The sequence below is a fragment of the Solanum lycopersicum genome, chromosome 9 (assembly GCF_036512215.1).
Source record: "Solanum lycopersicum chromosome 9, SLM_r2.1".
Taxonomy (NCBI): domain Eukaryota; kingdom Viridiplantae; phylum Streptophyta; class Magnoliopsida; order Solanales; family Solanaceae; genus Solanum; species Solanum lycopersicum.
Genome location: NC_090808.1, coordinates 23,241,246 through 23,259,689, shown reverse-complemented (window position 1 = coordinate 23,259,689; position 18,444 = coordinate 23,241,246).

Genomic DNA, 18,444 nt, shown 5'->3' with positions numbered 1-18,444 from the left:
AGAAATTAAGGTTGAAATACCATTTTGAAAAATAGTTTGAAAGTGATCCTTGAATGAAAGAGAAATAAATTATAGATACCATACCTCACATTGAAGAAATACCCATGATTTTTGATGAAGAAACAACCATAAACATCCCTTCTAGCATTTCTTGACTTCTAGCTTCCATGGAGACTTGAGATAGTCTTCTAAGAGAGAGGGGTTGTGGGTTTTAGGAAGAGTGGTGTAACATGAGGTTTTAGGGATTACAACACTTTTATATACCTAATAAAAGCTAAATCTAATTTCCTATGGTCATAAATCACTTGGGGAGAATTTACCAAACACCCCAAGCCAAGGTAAAAACCTTAAAGCTTTGTCGAAGTGGCCAATCGACGACCCAAGCTATTGGGCGTCGATGAGATGATGGCCCCTGATTTTGGGAATCTATGGAAACATAGGATGTCAAGGGACGGGATGATCCTCTAACTATGTATGGAACGACATCTCCCCAGTCTATGGGGCATCGATGGAGTTACGCCGAGTAGACTGCTACGTTGATTTGGCAGTGTCCTTGGCAGCTTTGACCAAATATTGGGCCCTTTACCTAGGGCCCGTTGTAGGTCCTAGGTGGGGTTGTGCCTGGATGTAAAACCCCTAAACTAATTCTTCAATGTTTTTGGAATATCCCTCCTTAGTTTAAAGAAAAATGAGTACGTAAAACTCACTCAAACACGTCAAGACAAAGCTCTATCTAAGGCACACCTTCCGAACATCATGGACGTTTAACCTCAAAACATAAGTAAATTTGAAACAGTGCCTAAGCACACTAATATAATTCCTTTTAACTTAACATTAACCTAAGGAAAAACCATGAGACTCTTGTTCGCCTTAGTCCATTTTGGGGAGTTACATTCGCCCACACTTAGAATAACATTCATCCTCAAATGACACTATACATTCAAAAACAACAAGTAGTCAGTTAACATCACATAACACATTATCATCAATCCTCAAACACTAAAAATCAAATCATCAACTAGAATGGAGCTTTTTTTTACATTTTCAAACACATAAAAACGTAAGCAACTCTTGTAAACTTCAAATTGTTTAATGCTCACTGTTAAGCTTCTTTTATAGAGGAACTACCTTCTCTAACATTAAACATGTTCACATGCAACAATTTTTCATATTTTGAAACTTTAATTCAAGGCAAAAAGAGTTTCCTCAAATTCCACAAAAGTACACTTACCATCACTGTAATATCATTAAGCATGCTTAAAACTTCAAATTTTCATTGTTTGAGAAATTCATCAAGAGGGCATGATCACATGAAGTCTAATACCATATAAACTCATCTTATAAAACACTGAAATCACAATTCATATTAAAATGCATTTTTTCTCAATAATTGAACATCATTACAATGAATTCAAAACATCACTATGTCAAATGCTTAAAAATTCAATAATGCACCTTTCAAGCGACTTTATCATGATGACATGACAATATGAGGGACAATACCACACTAACTTACTCCAAAGAGACTGTGCAATGTAAGAGTAGCATCCCATACTACCACTCCTACTTAGTGCCCCTTGGGGACTCTGTTGGACTAATTACATTACATAACATTCTACTGATCTTATTCTCCCCCACTTAGGGAATAGCATCCTCAAGGCCTCAAACTTAAAAAAACCTTTATGCCTCTCATAATGTTGGAACTCAGACTACCCTCAACTCATACACATCAATATTAAAAGTCAGTCTTACAAGTTAACCATAACACTTTCCTCTTTGGACTCAAGCCTCGACAAACTCTCTTTAACATCACTTCATTCAACTCTTAGGCATCACATAAATCAATTTCATAGAACAAAACATAGTAAAAAATTATTCACACTACATTCCCATCTTAGTGTAAGCCTACACCACAACATCAACCAATCACAAGAACAATTATGAAAAATAAGTCACACAAGAGGGTTGACTTCAAATTCTAATAAATCTCCACACTCCCTCAACATTTCCTTAAGTTCACACCCTAAAGCATATCTACCATTGTTGAACATAATCACAAGATAACTCATTTAGTCTCAAAAACACTTTATACATCCTTATGACTCTTACCATACTTAGAACTAAATCACCATAAAGTTTCTCATCATAATACTCCAAACCACATAATTCACACGTAGCCATAAATGGAATAACTTACAAAATTTCAAACCTTACTTTCACTTCTGCTAATCTAGCAAGAACCATCATAACATCAAAACTCACCTCTTCTCTCCCTGAAACATAGAAATATCTCCCTTTCGAAGCAATCACAGCTAGAAGACAACCGGACAAAGGAATACAAGATAGAGAGCTAATGCAGCTATGTTTTATAGCACGATTCAAGAGTAATGAAGAAAGTAAAAATCTATCATCCTTTAACCTCTTTTCCATTGATGTGTCATGAATTACACCAATGATAAAGATACTACTACATGTTTCTTGTTAGACTCTTAGACCTTCAACTATTTTCCAAAACCTTAGGCTCTGATACCAAGTCTGTCACGACCAAAACGTACTCCCTAGAAGTTAGGAGGAACCGTCGTTTCGTGACCGGGCGTACTTGACCCTTTGGTATCTTGTACAAGCCCTTCCACTAGTATCCATTACATAAGACATGAAAAGTAGTGCAGAATTAAAACATTTCACCAATAATTTTATAAAAAGGATATCTTTCATAAATATTTAAGAAATATTATCGTCACATGCAAAACATAAAGACACAACATAATGAACTTAGGGACACGACCCCTTACATTGAAATGAAATACATAATAAGTCTTAACATAAAGAAACTAAAAAGATAGGAAATTAAGCCCTCGAATAAAGAGGACAAACTTTATCTTTAGAGGAACTTTACCAAGCTTCACCTTCTAGACTTCAACATTCAAAATTCTTCTAACCTATACTTATAGTATATAAAAGTATAGGGTTAGTATAAATAAAGTACTAATTATGGAACATGAAAAAACATGCGAAAAGGGTCATTTTAGTAAATATAATTTCATGCAAATTAAGAAAAACAATCATGAATTTAGAAGCAAAGCATCATAAGAACCATTATTTAACACTTAAAGAAGAACTCACCTAATTTTAATCAAAGGTAACTACGATAATTTCCAAAACGTCACAGTGAAATTAAAGGACACTTGTATTGAACTATTTTGAACCATCACAATGAATCATTTAGAGAACTCAGAATTAGTTATCCTATCCTTAATGAGTGAACTTCCAAGGCCAATTGAAAGAGAAAGTAAACTCATTTTCGGTAAGAGTTTGCCTAACTTTGGATTATCCTAAGACTCACTAAGGTAAGACATGAAGGAAGTATGCATATACCTCCTTCAATGAAAACCAAAGCAATCCTCAAGTCTACCCCTTTAGGCTTACTCAACTCGGGAGAAACAAGCCCCTCAATCAATACCAAGACATCAAAAGTCACCTAACAAGCCACCAAAATCTTCTTTTTTAGAATGCCTACTTAGTGCAATGAGTTGATGGCGTTCCATGCCACCACCTACCCTAATTAGGATATTGGCACAAAGTCTTCCCTTTTGGTAGGTCGTACTTAGTGCAATGTTAGATAGTGTCTCATACCACCACCTACCGTAAGTTGTACGTTCTTTTAGAAGAATTAGTTCATTCAATTAAAATAAGTCTCACCAAGACTTTCTTTTTCAGACTGCCTACCTAGTGCAATGGATAAATAGTGTCCTATTCCACTACCCACCCTAAGTAAAAAACTCCTTTAGAAGACTAAGCATGTTTATTTCTTTTGTAGCAGTTAGGTTAACAGACAGAGATCATGAGAACTATACATGGAATCTTGATATTAACCTCTATCAGATGACGGATCCTCACTTACTTAGAATGAGGTCATTCTCTTAGCATTTATATGGATTTCCCAATAGCTACACCTATGCGGGCGTATAGTTAAGGGATAAGGAGACTACTACTAATTAACTCATTCTCTACTAACGAGGAGTAATTATCTCAAGAGGTGCATTAGAATACAACATCTTAACTCACGAAGTGTAATCCACCTCTCCTTCATATCCTCTAGGTGCTAGGCATATTTTCCCATAGATTCTCAACATTATTGTAAATAGGATAAGGATAACTAGTGAACACCGTATCTCAACTCACGGAGGGCATTCATCGTGCAACCTATATTAGAATGCTCATGGGATGTAGTGGGGTTGCTACTTAACTCTTCATCTACACTCACAAAGAGAGTTCACCCCTAAATTCCCATTTTGGACTTAACTTAGCTTCATTCATTCATTCATGGGTGAGTGTGTGTGTACATCTGAGTACACCTTGTACATAAGCTTCATTTTATTTACATGTCATTTTATACATGCTTAGACCTTCCTTAATCGCATCACACATTTTACATACTTCATATAATCATATATGTCCTTTACACATAATCTTTAACATACTTCTCTTAACAAGCTTCATAAAACACATAACAAGAATATCTTCATTTAAGCATTCTTTCTAGCCTATTTCACATAATAGCTCCAAAAGGCACATTTAACAAGAATAACATACTTTTCATCTTACTTTACATAACAAGACTTCATATCCTCATTAACAATAAACTAGTTACTTCACATTCATACAATTCAAGTAAACACCGCCACCAAGAAGGTGGACCATACCACTCAATATCATTTTGAAAATTAAAGCTAAACAATACAACTAACTTACCCTTTAAACAAACATGCTCATTTGACAAATTTCTTAAGCCAAAACATAAAGAAAATCATTAGAAGTCTTTCATTGAAGTTTAAACCTTATAATAATCAACTAACATTAGGAATACGATTATTCCGTCATAGAAACGTTTTCATGCAAGACCCATATTTAGATTTAAAGATAGTAGAAACTATGGTTAAAATACCACTTTAAAAATTAGTTTGATGGATCTCATTGAATAAAATAAATTTCAAGGATGGATACAATACCTCACATTGATGAAATACCCATGATTTTTTATGAAGAAAAAAACATCAACCTCCCTTTTTGCATTTATTCACTTCTATCTTCTATGGAGACTTGAGAGAGTATTATAAGAGAGAGGGGTTTTGCGTTTTAGGAAAAGGGTCTAAAATGAGGCCGTAGGGTTTAGAACACTTTAATATACCTAATCAAAACTAATACTAGCTTCCTAGGGTCATAAAATAATTTAAGTGAATTTAGCAAACACCTCAAGCAAAGGAAGAAAACTTATACCTTTTTCGAACTGTCCAATCGACGGCCTAAGCTACTGGGCGTCGATGAGTAGACCACCCATGCTGCTGGGCGTCGATGGAATTACAGTATTGTCAAGGGAGGGTCTGATCCTCCCAACAAGTATGGAAAAACATCCCTCCATTAGTTGGTATTTATGCCCATTGGACTGCTCTGTTGATTGGGCAATGTCCTTGGCATTGTTGACCAAATCTTGGGCCCTTCATCTAGGGCCCCTTGTAGGTCCTAAGTTGGTTGTTGCCCGGACGTTAATCCCATAAACTAGGTCGTATAGATCTTAGGAAAATCCCAACTTATTTTCAAGGAAAAAGAACACGTAAAACTCACTCAAACACTTCAAGACACACAACTGTTATCTAAGGGACACCTTCTTAACGTCATGGACGTTCTTGGACGTTTGACCTCTAAACTTAACGAAACTTCACACACTGCATAAGAAAACTAAATTAAGTGATTTTAAATTAAAATTAAATAAAGAAATAACAAAGTGTCTCTAGTTCACCTTAGTTAGTTTTGGGCTGTTACATTCTTCCCCACTTAGAATAACAATCATCCATTGAATAACAATAAGACTTCAAGAACAACAAGGAGTCACTAAGCATCACATAAAACATTACAATCAAGGCTCAAACAGTCAAAATCAAAGCATCAACTAGCAAGAATCATCTTTTCACATTTTCAAACACATAGAAACTTAAGAAACTCATGAAACCTTCAAAATTTTCAAAACTCACCCTTAACAATCTTTTAAGGAGTAACTACCTTCGCCAACATTAAACATGTTCACATGCAACAGTTTTGCATACATTGAAACTTCAATTCAAGGAAAATTTTTTTTTCTTAAAATCCACAAAAGTACAACATCACTGTAAAATCATTAAGCTTCCTTGAAACATCAAATTTTCATTCTTTTAGAAATTCATTAAGAGGGAATAATCACATGAAGTATAGTTCCATATAAACTCATCTCATAAAACATTGAAACCATAATTCATGAAAAACAACAATTTTCCCAAAAATTGAACTTCATTATAGTGAATTCAAAACAACACTATGTCACATGCTTAACAGTTCAATAATGCACCTTTCAAGAAACATTATCAAAATTACATGACAATATGGGGGATAAGACCACACTAACATACTTCAAAGAAACTTGGTAAGTTTCACTAAATGCATTGTGAGAGCAACATCCCATACTACCACTCCCTCTTAAAGACCCTTGGGGATTTCCTTGGAATAAGTACATTACATGCCATTTTACTCAACTCACTCTTCCCCACATAGGTTAAAGCATCCTCAAGGCCTCATAATTCCAAGAACTATTAGGCCTCTTAAAAGGTAGAACCTCACAGTACCCTCAACTCATGCACGTGAAGATTAAACATCAGCCTTACACGTTAGGCTTAACACTTTCCTTTTTGGATTTAAGCCTAGACCGACTCTCTTAAATATCATTTCATTCAACTCTTAGGCATCACGTAAATCCATTTCATGGAACAAAAGTTCCTCACTAAAAATCTATACCACATCTCCACCTTTGTGTAAGCCTACACCACAACATCCACCAATAACAAGAACAACTATGAAACATTAGTCACACAAGAGGGTTGCCTTCAATTTCTTATAAATCTCCACATTACCTCAAATTCACACCATAATGTATATGTACCATCGTTGAACATAATCATAAGATAAATCATTTATTCTCATAAGAACATTATTCATCCTTATAATTCTTACAATACTTACTGCTAAGTCTCCATAAAGTGTCTCATCACAATAATCCAAACCTCATAATTCACAACTATACATAAATGGCATCACATACAAAATTTCAAAATATACTTTCACCTCTACTAATCTAGCCACAAAACAAGTATAACTTTAAAACTCACATCTGTTCTCCCTCAAACTTACAAACATATCCCCTTCAAAGAAATCACACCTGAAAGAACACCGAACAAGAGAACACAAAAGATAATGACTTTATGTTGTTAGGTTCTATGACACGATTTAAGAGTAATTAAGAGAGTGAAATTCTATCGTGAGATAGCCTCTTGGCCATGGATGTGTCACGAGTCACCCCAATGACCAATTTACTACTAGACGTGGCTTGTAAGAGTTTTATACCTTAAAATATTTCTAAAAATTTGGATCTGATACCAAGTCTGTCATGACCCGAAAGTACGCTCTAGAAGTTAGGAGGAACCCTGGTTTCGCGACTGGGCATACTTTACCATTTCGGTATTGTACTAGCATTTCATCTAGAATCCATTACATAAGACGTAAAGTAGTTTGGCATTAGAAATTTTCATGAATAAGTTAATAAAAACGAAATATTTCATAAATACTCATAAAATTTTATCGTAACTAGGATAAATTAAAGACAAGACATTATTAACATAAGGACACAACCCTTTACATTGAAATGAAGTATATATAAGTTTTAATATAAAGAAACTAAGAAGATAGGAGTTATTCCCTCAAATAAATCAGGACACACTACATCTGATACCAAGTCTGTCATGACCCGAAAGTACGCTCTAGAAGTTAGGAGGAACCCTGGTTTCGCGACTGGGCATACTTTACCCTTTCGGTATTGTACTAGCATTTCATCTAGAATCCATTACATAAGACGTAAAGTAGTTTGGCATTAGAAATTTTCATGAATAAGTTAATAAAAACGAAATATTTCATAAATACTCATAAAATTTTATCGTAACTAGGATAAATTAAAGACAAGACATTATTAACATAAGGACACAACCCTTTACATTGAAATGAAGTATATATAAGTTTTAATATAAAGAAACTAAGAAGATAGGAGTTATTCCCTCAAATAAATGAGGACACACTACATCATGAGAGGAACTTTCCCAAGCTTCACCTTCTAGAATTTAACCTTCAAAATGCTTCAAACCTATACTTATAGTATAGAAAAGTATGGGGTTAGTACAAATAATGTAATAAGTATGGAGTATCATAAACATGCGTAACGAGAATCTTTAGTAATATACCATTTCATGCCAATTAAGTAAATCATTCATGAATTTACAAGTGAAGCATCATAAGAACCATCATTTAAAACTTAAAGAAGACTCACAAAATTGTAAAAAAAAAAGAGGCATTTACAGTTACTTCGAAAACCATGTAGTAAAATTGAAGGACCCTTACAGTGAACTATTTTGAACCATTACAATGAATATTTTAGAGAACTCACAATGAATTATCCTATAATAAATGGGTGAACTTCAATGGACAAGCAAAACAGAAAGTGAACTCATTTTCACTAAGAGATTCCATAACTCGGGATTATTATAAGACTCACTAAGGTAAGACATGAAGGAAGTATGCCTATGACTCCTTTAATACACACTTAATAAAATCTCAAGCCTACCCCTTTTCGCTTACTCAAATCAGGAGAAACAACCCCTTAATCAATGGCAAGACATCAAAAGACACCCAACAAGCCACCAAAGTTTTCCCTTTCAAAATGCCTACTTTGTGTAATGATTAGATAACCTCCCATACCACCACATACAATAAGTAGTACATTCTAGAATGTTTGGAAACAAGTCTTTCCTTTGAGGATGTCCTACTTAGTGCAATGGATTTATAGCGTCCTATATAACCACCTACCCTAAGTAGTACTATGTTCTTTTTTTAAGACATAGTTCATTCAATTCTAATAAGTATCACCGAGACTCCCCTTTCGGATTGCCTACATAGTGCACTGGATAAATCGTGTCTCATTCCACTACCTACCCTAAGTACAACACTTCTTTAGAAGACTTAGCACATTCATTTCTTTTGTGGGAGTTATCTTAACAGATATAGACCATAAGAGCTAGACACAGAATCCCGATATAAACATCTATCGGATGAAGGGTACTTACTTGCCTATAATGAGGTCATTCTCATAGAATTTACATGGCTTTCCGAATAGCTACACCTATACGAGCGCATAGTTAATGTAATGACCTGCTTGGTCGTTTTGAACAACAGATTTTATTTCTTGTAAAACAGGCTGAGGCGACGGACCCCACGATGGACCGTCATGGGCACGACGGACCGTCGCAGGGTGTCATTTCAAAACACTTAGAAAATCTAAAATTGGGTACTGAAAATCGACTCTCTGAACTTCGTAACGAAATGGCAGGACGGACCGTCACAGACTCTTTGGTGAAAGTTGAGTCTCTGAACCTTGCGACGACATGCAGGACGGACCGTCGCAGGCACGACGGGCCGTCTCAGGTTGCGTAATCCCAGTCTGGGTCGGATTTCTTTACACGTTTTAAGGGACGTTTTGGACTATTCCTACTTTAATTATAAAGTTAGAGGGTTAAGGTTAATAAGTCCAATTACTTAGGGGTTAAAAGAGGTAACCTTAAGTTAATTAGTGGGTTATTATTGCCATCTTTTATTCTTAATTATATACTAATTAGGGTAAAAGAAAGAGGGTTTGAATAAAGAAAATAGGAAGAACAAAGAGAAGGAAAGAGAAACGATAGAGAGAGGATCGAACGAGAGGAAAAACACAAAGCTTGGGAAATTGCTTGCTTGATAAAGAATCTTCGGTGTAGGTAGGTTATGGTTGTCATGCTATTCGTAGTAAACTCTTAATAGCGAATGATATGTATTGATAGTATTGTAAACCCTTCTATGTGCTTAATTGTATGCTTGCATGAGCGTGATTATATAATTGTGATTATATTAAGCATGATGAAGCTATTGAATCCCAAATCTTGATAAAAACCTAATCTCTTGTTAATGATGAGGCCTTGGTATAAAAGAAGGCGTGATGCACTAAAATAATGAGATTGATGATGCCTTGGTAAGAAAGAAGGTTTAATGAATTGATAGAAGGAGATTTAGGGGATCGGGTGTCACAAACCGATACGTAGATTTAGGGGATCAGGTGTCACGAACCGACACGTAAATTTAGGGGATCGTGTGTCACGAACTGACATGTAGATTTAGGGGATCGGGTGTCACGAACCGACACGTAGACTTATGGGATCGGGTGTGACGAACGGACACGTAGATTTGGGGGATCGGGTGTCACAAACCGACATGTAGATTTAGGGGATCGGGTGTCACGAACCGACACGTAGATTTAGGGGATCGGAGTGTCACGTTTCCACACGTAGTAGTAGGGGATCGGAGTGTCACGTACCGACACAAGAGGATTAATGAATGTAAGGGAGTGAAGTGTCACGTACCGACACAATAGAAATAAAGATAATGAATCTTGAAAGATGTTAATATACTCAATCTAATGGACATATTTCCCAAATGAGTATGGTATTGAGTCTTGAGAACTCATGTGTGAACTTGACGGTAATTGTTAATGATATAGTACTTGCTGTTGCTACATGATAAGTATCATAGTTGATTTTATGATATTACTTAGTATATATCGATTTCTATTTTGAGTTGGCCGATGATATCTACTCAATACCCGTGTTTTGTACTGACCCCTACTTTTATGTTTTCTTCTTGTTTATTTGTAGAGTGTAGCAAACGTGCCGTCATCTTCGACTCAACAGTAACTCTAGCCAATCTTCATTACTCTGGAATTCAGGGTGAGCTAATGCTTCTAGCTTGGACTAGATCTTCTTCTTCATGTCTTGATGCCTTGAAGTTCCGGCATGGACTAGCTTTCTATTTATGTTTACTTTCTTAGATACTCTTAGATTTAGTAATTTGAGATAGATGTTCTTATGATGATGACTTCCAGATTTTGGGGAAAATAATAGTTATTGGTTTTTATTAATGAGTTTAAGTCTTCCGCATTACTTTATGTTGATATTACATTGAAATGTTAAGGTTTAGATTGGTTGGTTCGCTCACATAGGAGGGTAAGTGTGGGTGCCAGTCGCGGCCCGGTTTTGGGTCGTCACAAACTTAGTATCAGAGCATTAGGTTCGTTGGTCTCATCACACAAGAACGAGTCTAGTAGAGTCTTAAGGAACGGTAGGGGGACGCCATTACTTTTCTTTGAGAGGCTATAAGACTTTAGGAAAATTCCATTCTTTCTTTCTTTCATTCGTGCTATTAATTGGGTCCAATTGGTATCTAGGTGATACAAATTGGTATCTGACCATCTTCACTCTGTTTCGCAGATGGTTAGAACTAGAGAAACAACTGCGCCAACACCAGCATCGACACGACAAGAAGCATCCGAGCCAGCCACTAGGGCTGTAGCTCGAGGAAGAGTAGCGGCAAGAGGCCGTGGTAGTGGTCGTGGGAGGACGTCCTTTAGAGGAATAGGACAAGAACCTAGCCCATCTGATACTAGGGTTGTGACTCCTCTACCGACTGAGGAAGTGGAAAGAGAGGGTGAGGAAGGGGAGAATGAACAAGTGCAAAATGAGGAATTGCCACCCTAACCTACCCTAGAGATGATAAATCAGGTTCTCGCTTATCTTAGTGGGTTGTCTGATCAGGGTCAGGCACCTCCAGTGCTTTCTGCACCAACACATCCGGTTTCAGAGGTACAACATGTAGCCACTATGGCTCCTCGTATGGATGCCTCATTGGACATAGGCACGTTTCCACGTCTGACTACTGGGCCTATAATGACAAATGATCAGCATGAACTTTTTAGTAAGTTCTTGAAATTGAAACCTCCAGTCTTCAAGGGTGCTGAATCTAAGGATGCTTACGATTTTTTTGTTGACTGTCATGAGCTACTACACAAGATGGGTATAGTAGAACGGTTTGGTGTTGATTTCATGAGTTATCAGTTTCAAAGGAACGCCAAAATGTGGTGGCGGTCACATGTTGAATGTTAACCAACAGAGGCACTACCTATGACTTGGGCCTCATTCTTTAGCTTGTCTATGGAGAAGTATATCCCCCGGACTTTAAGGGATAGGAAAAGGGAATAGTTCTTGAGCCTAGATCAAGGTAGGATGTCGGTCAATGCATGTGAGGCTAAGTTTCGTGCACTATCTAGATATGCCACCAAACTTTGTTTCAGTCTAGAAGAGCGGATTCATCGTTTTGTGAAGGGGTTGAGGTCAGAGTTTTGGATTTCAGCCTTACAGGTAGTGGCTACGGCAAAATCCTTCCAAGAAGTGGTATATTTCGTGGTAGAGGTGGAAGGAGTGAAGCCAGATGAATTCACCATGACATCAACATCAAAAAGGTTTCGAAAGGGAGGAGAGTTCAATGGTTCTTGCTCTAGAGGATAGGGTTCCGGAAGTGACTCAGTTCAACCCATTCAGTCTTCACTACAGACTGTTGTTGGGGGTCCACCTCAGACCGGTCAACACTTCTCTGAGAGACCAATGCTTGACTCTAGAGAGTGTTATGGATGTGGGGAGACTGGACATATTAGGAGGAATCGTCCCAAACAGAGTTATAGACCCCCAATAGCTAGAGGTAGAGGTGGTCATGGTAGAGGCCGTTATTCTGGAGGACGTGGTGGTCGAGGTAATGGTGGTCACCAAAATGGCCGGGGTGATGGGAAAACCGGAGCCACTACATCACAACATGGTAGGGGCAACGGACAAACAAACGAAAGGGACCATTGTTATGATTTCCCTAGGAGATCGGAGGCAGAGACATCTGATGCTGTCATCACAGGTAATCTTCTGGTTTGTGATTGCATGGCTTCTGTATTGTTTGATCCAGGATCCACATTTTCTTATGTATCTTCCTCATTTGCTAATGGTCTAAATTTACATTGTGAATTACTTGATACGCATATTCGTGTTTCTACTCCGGTTGGTGAGTCTATGGTAGTTGAAAAGGTATATAGGTCTTGTCTGGTGAACTTTTTGGGGAGCAACACTTATGTAGATTTGGTTATCTTAGAAATGGTTGATTTTGATGTAATTCTGGGTATGACTTGGCTTTGTCCGCAATTTGCGATCTTGGATTGTAATGCTAAAACGGTGACGTTAGCCAAGCCTGGGACAAATCCGTTAGTGTGGGAGGGTGACTACACTTCCAATCTAGTGCGTATCATCTCCTTTCTTCGTGCAAAGAAAATGGTTAGTAAAGGGTGTTTAGCTTTCTTGGCACACCTCAAGGATGACACTACCCAAGTACCTTCGATTGAGTCGGTTTCGGTGGTCCATGAGTTTCTGGATGTGTTCCCTGCAGATCTTCCTGGTATGCCACCAGATAGAGATATTGATTTCTGTATTGATCTTGAACCGGGTACTCACCCCATTTCTATACCCCCTTATAGAATGGCTCCCGCGGAGTTAAGAGAGTTAAAAGCCCAACTTCAACAGTTGTTGAGCAAGGGCTTCATTAGACCAATTGCATCTCCTTGGGGTGCTCCGGTTTTGTTTGTAAAGAAGAAGGATGGGAGTTTTCGGATGTGCATAGACTACAGGCAGTTCAACAAGGTAACCGTAAAGAACAAGTATCCTCTTCCTCGCATTGATGACTTGTTCGATCAGTTACAAGGTGCTTGTGTCTTCTCTAAGATTGACTTGAGATCCGGCTATCATCAATTGAAAATACGGGCAACAGATGTGCCAAAGACCGCTTTTAGAACCAGGTATGGGCATTACGAAATTGTAGTGATGTCTTTTGGTCTTACGAATGCCCCTGCTCCGTTCATGAGCTTGATGAATGGGATTTTTAAGCCATATTTGGATCTCTTTGTGATCGTGTTTATTGATGATATACTGGTATACTCTAAAAGTAAGAAGGAACATGAGGAGCATTTGAGAATTGTATTGGAAATGTTGAGGGAGAAAAAGCTTTATTCCAAGTTCTCTGAGTGTGAGTTTTGGCTAGATGCAGTGTCCTTCTTGGGGCACGTGTTTTCTAAGGATGGAGTGATGGTGGATCCTTCTAAGATTGAGACAGTGAAGAATTAGACCTACTAATGTGTCAGAAATAAGGAGCTTTGTTGGGTTAGCTAGCTACTACCGCCGATTTGTCAAGGGATTCTCTTCTATTGCTTCCCAACTGATGAACTTGACTAAGCAAAATGTTCCATTTGTATGGTCGGACGAGTGTGAGGAAATATTTTAGAAGCTCAAGACTCTGTTAACTACTGCACCAATTCTCACCTTGCCAGTGGAAGGTAAGAATTTCATTGTCTACTGTTATGCATCCTATTCGGGTTTGGGTGCAGTGCTAATGCAAGAGAAGAATGTGATTGCTTATGCTTCAAGAAAATTAAAAGTGCATGAACGTAACTATCCAACTCATGATTTGGAATTGGCCGCGGTAGTGTTTGCATTAAAGCAATGGAGACACTATTTATATGGGGTTAAGTGTGAGGTCTATACGGATCATCGTAGCCTACACTATGTCTTTACTTAGAAAGATTTGAACTTGAGGCAGAGGAGATGGATGGAACTACTGAAGGAATAAGACATCACTATTTTGTATCATCCGGGGAAGGCGAATGTTGTAGCGGATGCTTTAGTTAGAAAGGCGGGAAGCATGGGAAGTCTAGCTCACTTGCAAGCTTCTAGACGCCCATTGGCTAGAGAAGTTCAGATTTTGGCTAACGACCTTATGAGATTAGAAGTAAATGATAAGGGAGGATTTTTAGCTTGTGTGGAGGCAAGATCCTCCTTCCTTGACAAGATTAAGGGAAACCAGTTTATTGATGAAAAATTGATCCGGATCCGAGATAAAGTGTTGCAAGGAGAGGCTAAAGAAGCGACAATCGATGAGGAAGGTGTTTTGAGGATTAAAGGAAGGGTATGTGTACCTCGCGTCGATGATTTGATCAACACTATTCTGACAAAGGCTCATAGTTCAAGGTATTCGATACATTCGGGTGCAACCAAGATGTACCATGACCTAAAGCAACACTTTTGGTGGAGTACAATGAAGCGTGATACTGTGGATTTTATTGCCAAATGTCAAAACTGTCAACAAGTAAAGTATGAACACCAAAGGCCCGAAGGAACACTTCAGAGAATGCCCATTCCTGAATGGATGTGGGAAAGGATTGCAATGGATTTCGTGGTTGGTCTTCCAAAGACATTGGCAAAGTATGATTCTATTTGGGTAATTGTTGATAGGTTAACTAAGTCTGCTCACTTCATTCAGGTCAAGGTTACTTACAATGCAGAGAAGTTAGCCAAAATTTACATCTCGGAAGTGGTGCGATTGCATGGGGTTCCACTCTCCATTATATCAGATAGAGGTACGCAGTTTACTTCTAAGTTTTGGAAAACATTGCATGCGGAATTGGGTACTAGGTTGGACCTTAGTACTGCGTTCCATCCTCAGACCGATGGTCAGTCTGAGCGAACGATTCAAGTATTGGAGGATATTCTTCGTGCATGTGTGATAGAATTTAGTGGTCAGTGGGATAGCTTCTTACCCTTAGCAGAGTTCTCCTACAATAATAGCTATCACTCAAGCATAGATATGGCCCCATTTGAGGCACTATATGGGAGAAGATGTAGGTCTCCCATTGGGTGGTTTGATGCATTTGAAGTTAGACCTTGGGGTACTGACCTTCTGAGGGAATCGTTAGATAAAGTGAAATCTATTCAAGAAAACCTTCTAGCGGCACAAAGTAGACAGAAGGAGTACGCAGATCGGAAGGTTAGAGACTTGGAGTTTATGGAGGTTGAACAAGTATTGTTGAATGTTTCGCCAATGAAAGGGGTGATGCGGTTTGGTAAGCGAGGTAAACTTAGCCCAAGGTCTACTGGTCCATTTGAAGTACTTAAGCGAGTAGGGGAGGTGGCTTATGGGTTAGCCTTGCCTCCAGGGCTGTCCGGAGTGCATCCGGTATTCCATGTGTCGATGTTGAAAAGATACCATGGGGATGGAAACTACATTATCCGTTGGGATTCAGTTTTGCTTGATGAGAATTTTTCTTATGAGGAGGAACCTGTTGCCATTCTAGATAGAGAAATTCGCATGTTGAGATCAAGGGAGATTGCATCCATCAAAGTTCAATGGAAGAATCGACCCGTTGAAGAAGCCACTTGGGAAAAGGAGGCAGATATGCGAGAAAGATACCCACATCTGTTTACATATTTAGGTACTCCTTTTCGCCCTTGTTTTCCTTCTTGTGATCGTTCGGGGACGAACGATGGGTAAATTGGTATCTATTCTAACGACCTATTTAGTCGTTTTGAACAGCAGATTTTATTTCTGGAAAAAATAGGCTGAGGCGACGGACCCCACGACGGACCGTCATGGGCACGACGGACCGTCGCAAGGTCTCGTTTCAAAACACTAAGAAAATCTAAAATTGGGTACTGAAAATCGACTCTTTGAACTTTGTAACGAAATGGCAGGACAGACCGTCACATGTGTAAGGGACCGTCAAAGACTCTTTGGTGAAAGTTGAGTCTCTTAACCTTGCGACAACCTGTAGGACGGACCGTCGCACGCACGACGGGCCCTCGGAGGTTGCATAATCCCAGTCTGGGTCGGATTTCCTTGCACGTTTTAAGGGACGTTTTGGACTATTCCTACTTTAATTATAAAGTTAGAGGGTTAAGGTTAATAAGTCCAATTACTTAGGGGTTAAAAGAGGTAACCTTAATTTAATTAGTGGGTTATTATTGCCATCTTTTATTCTTAATTATATACTAATTAGGGTAAAAGAAAGAGGGTTTGAATAAAGAAAATAGAAAGAACAAATAGAAGGAAAGAGAAATGATAGGGAGAGGATCGAACGAGAGGAAAAACACAAAGCTTTGGAAATTGCTTGCTTGATCACGAATCTTCGGTGGAGGTAGGTTATGGTTTTCATGCTATTCGTAGTAAACTCTTAATAGCGAATGATATGTATTGATAGTATTGTAAACCCTGCTATGTGCTTAATTGTATGCTTGCATGAACGTGATTATATAACTGTAATTATATTAAGCATGATGAAGATATTGAATCCCAAATCTTGATAAAAACCTACTCTCTTGTTAATGATGAGGCCTTGGTATAAAAGAAGGCGTGATGAACTAAAATAATGAGATTGATGATGCCTTGGTAAGAAAGAAGGCTTGATGAATTGATAGAAGGAGATTTAGGGGATCAGGTGTCACGAACCGACACATAGATTTAGGGGATAGGGTGTCACGAACTGACACATAGATTTTGGGGATAGGGTGTCACGAACCGACAAGTAGATTTAGGGGATTGGGTGTCACAAACCGACACGTAGATTTAGGGGATTGGGTGTCACGAACCCACACGTAGATTTAGGTGATCGGGTGTCACAAACCGACAAGTAGATTTAGGGGATCGGAGTGTCACGTTCCGACACATAGTAGTAGGGGATCGGAGTGTCACGTACCGACACAAGAGGATTAATGAATATGAGGGAGCGGAGTGTCACGTACCGACACAAGAGAAATAAAGATAATGAATCTTGAAAGATGTTAATATACTCAATCTAATGGACATATTTCCTAAATGAGTATGGTATTGAGGCTTGAGTCCTCATGTGTGAACTTGACGGTAATTGTTAATGATATAGTACTTGTTGTCGCTACATGTTGAGTATCATAGTTTATTTTATGATATTACTTGGTATATATCGATTTCTATTTTGAGTTGGCCGATGATATCTACTCAGTACCCGTGTTTTGTATTGACCCCTACTTTTATGTTTTCTTCTTGTTTATTTGTGGAGTGCAGCAAACGTGCCGTCATCTTCGACTCAAAAGTAACTCTAGCAAGTCTTCATTACTCAAGAATTTAGGGTGAGCTAATGCTTCTAGCTTGGACTGGATCTTCTTCTTCATGTCTTGATGCCTTGAAGTTCCGGCATGGACTAGCTTTCTATTTATGTTTAGTTTCTTAGATACTCTTAGATTTAGTAATTTGAGATAGATATTCTTGTGATGATGACTTCCAGATTTTGGGGATAATAATAGTTATTGGTTTTTATTAATGAGTTTAAGTCTTCCGCATTACTTTATGTTGATATTACATTGAAATGTTAAGGTTCAGATTGGTTGGTTCGCTCACATAGTAGGGTAAGTGTGGGTGCCAGTCGCGGTCCGGTTTTGGGTCGTGATTGTTAAGGAATAAGGAGATTACTACAATTTAACTCATTCCCTACAGTAAAAGAAATAATCACGAATGTTATCATATTCAATTTTCTTTAACCTCCCATCAGTAATATCCTCCATAATTTATCCCATCTAAATGTTACCGGGTCTCTATTTTGTAAGATCTACTTGAACTTTA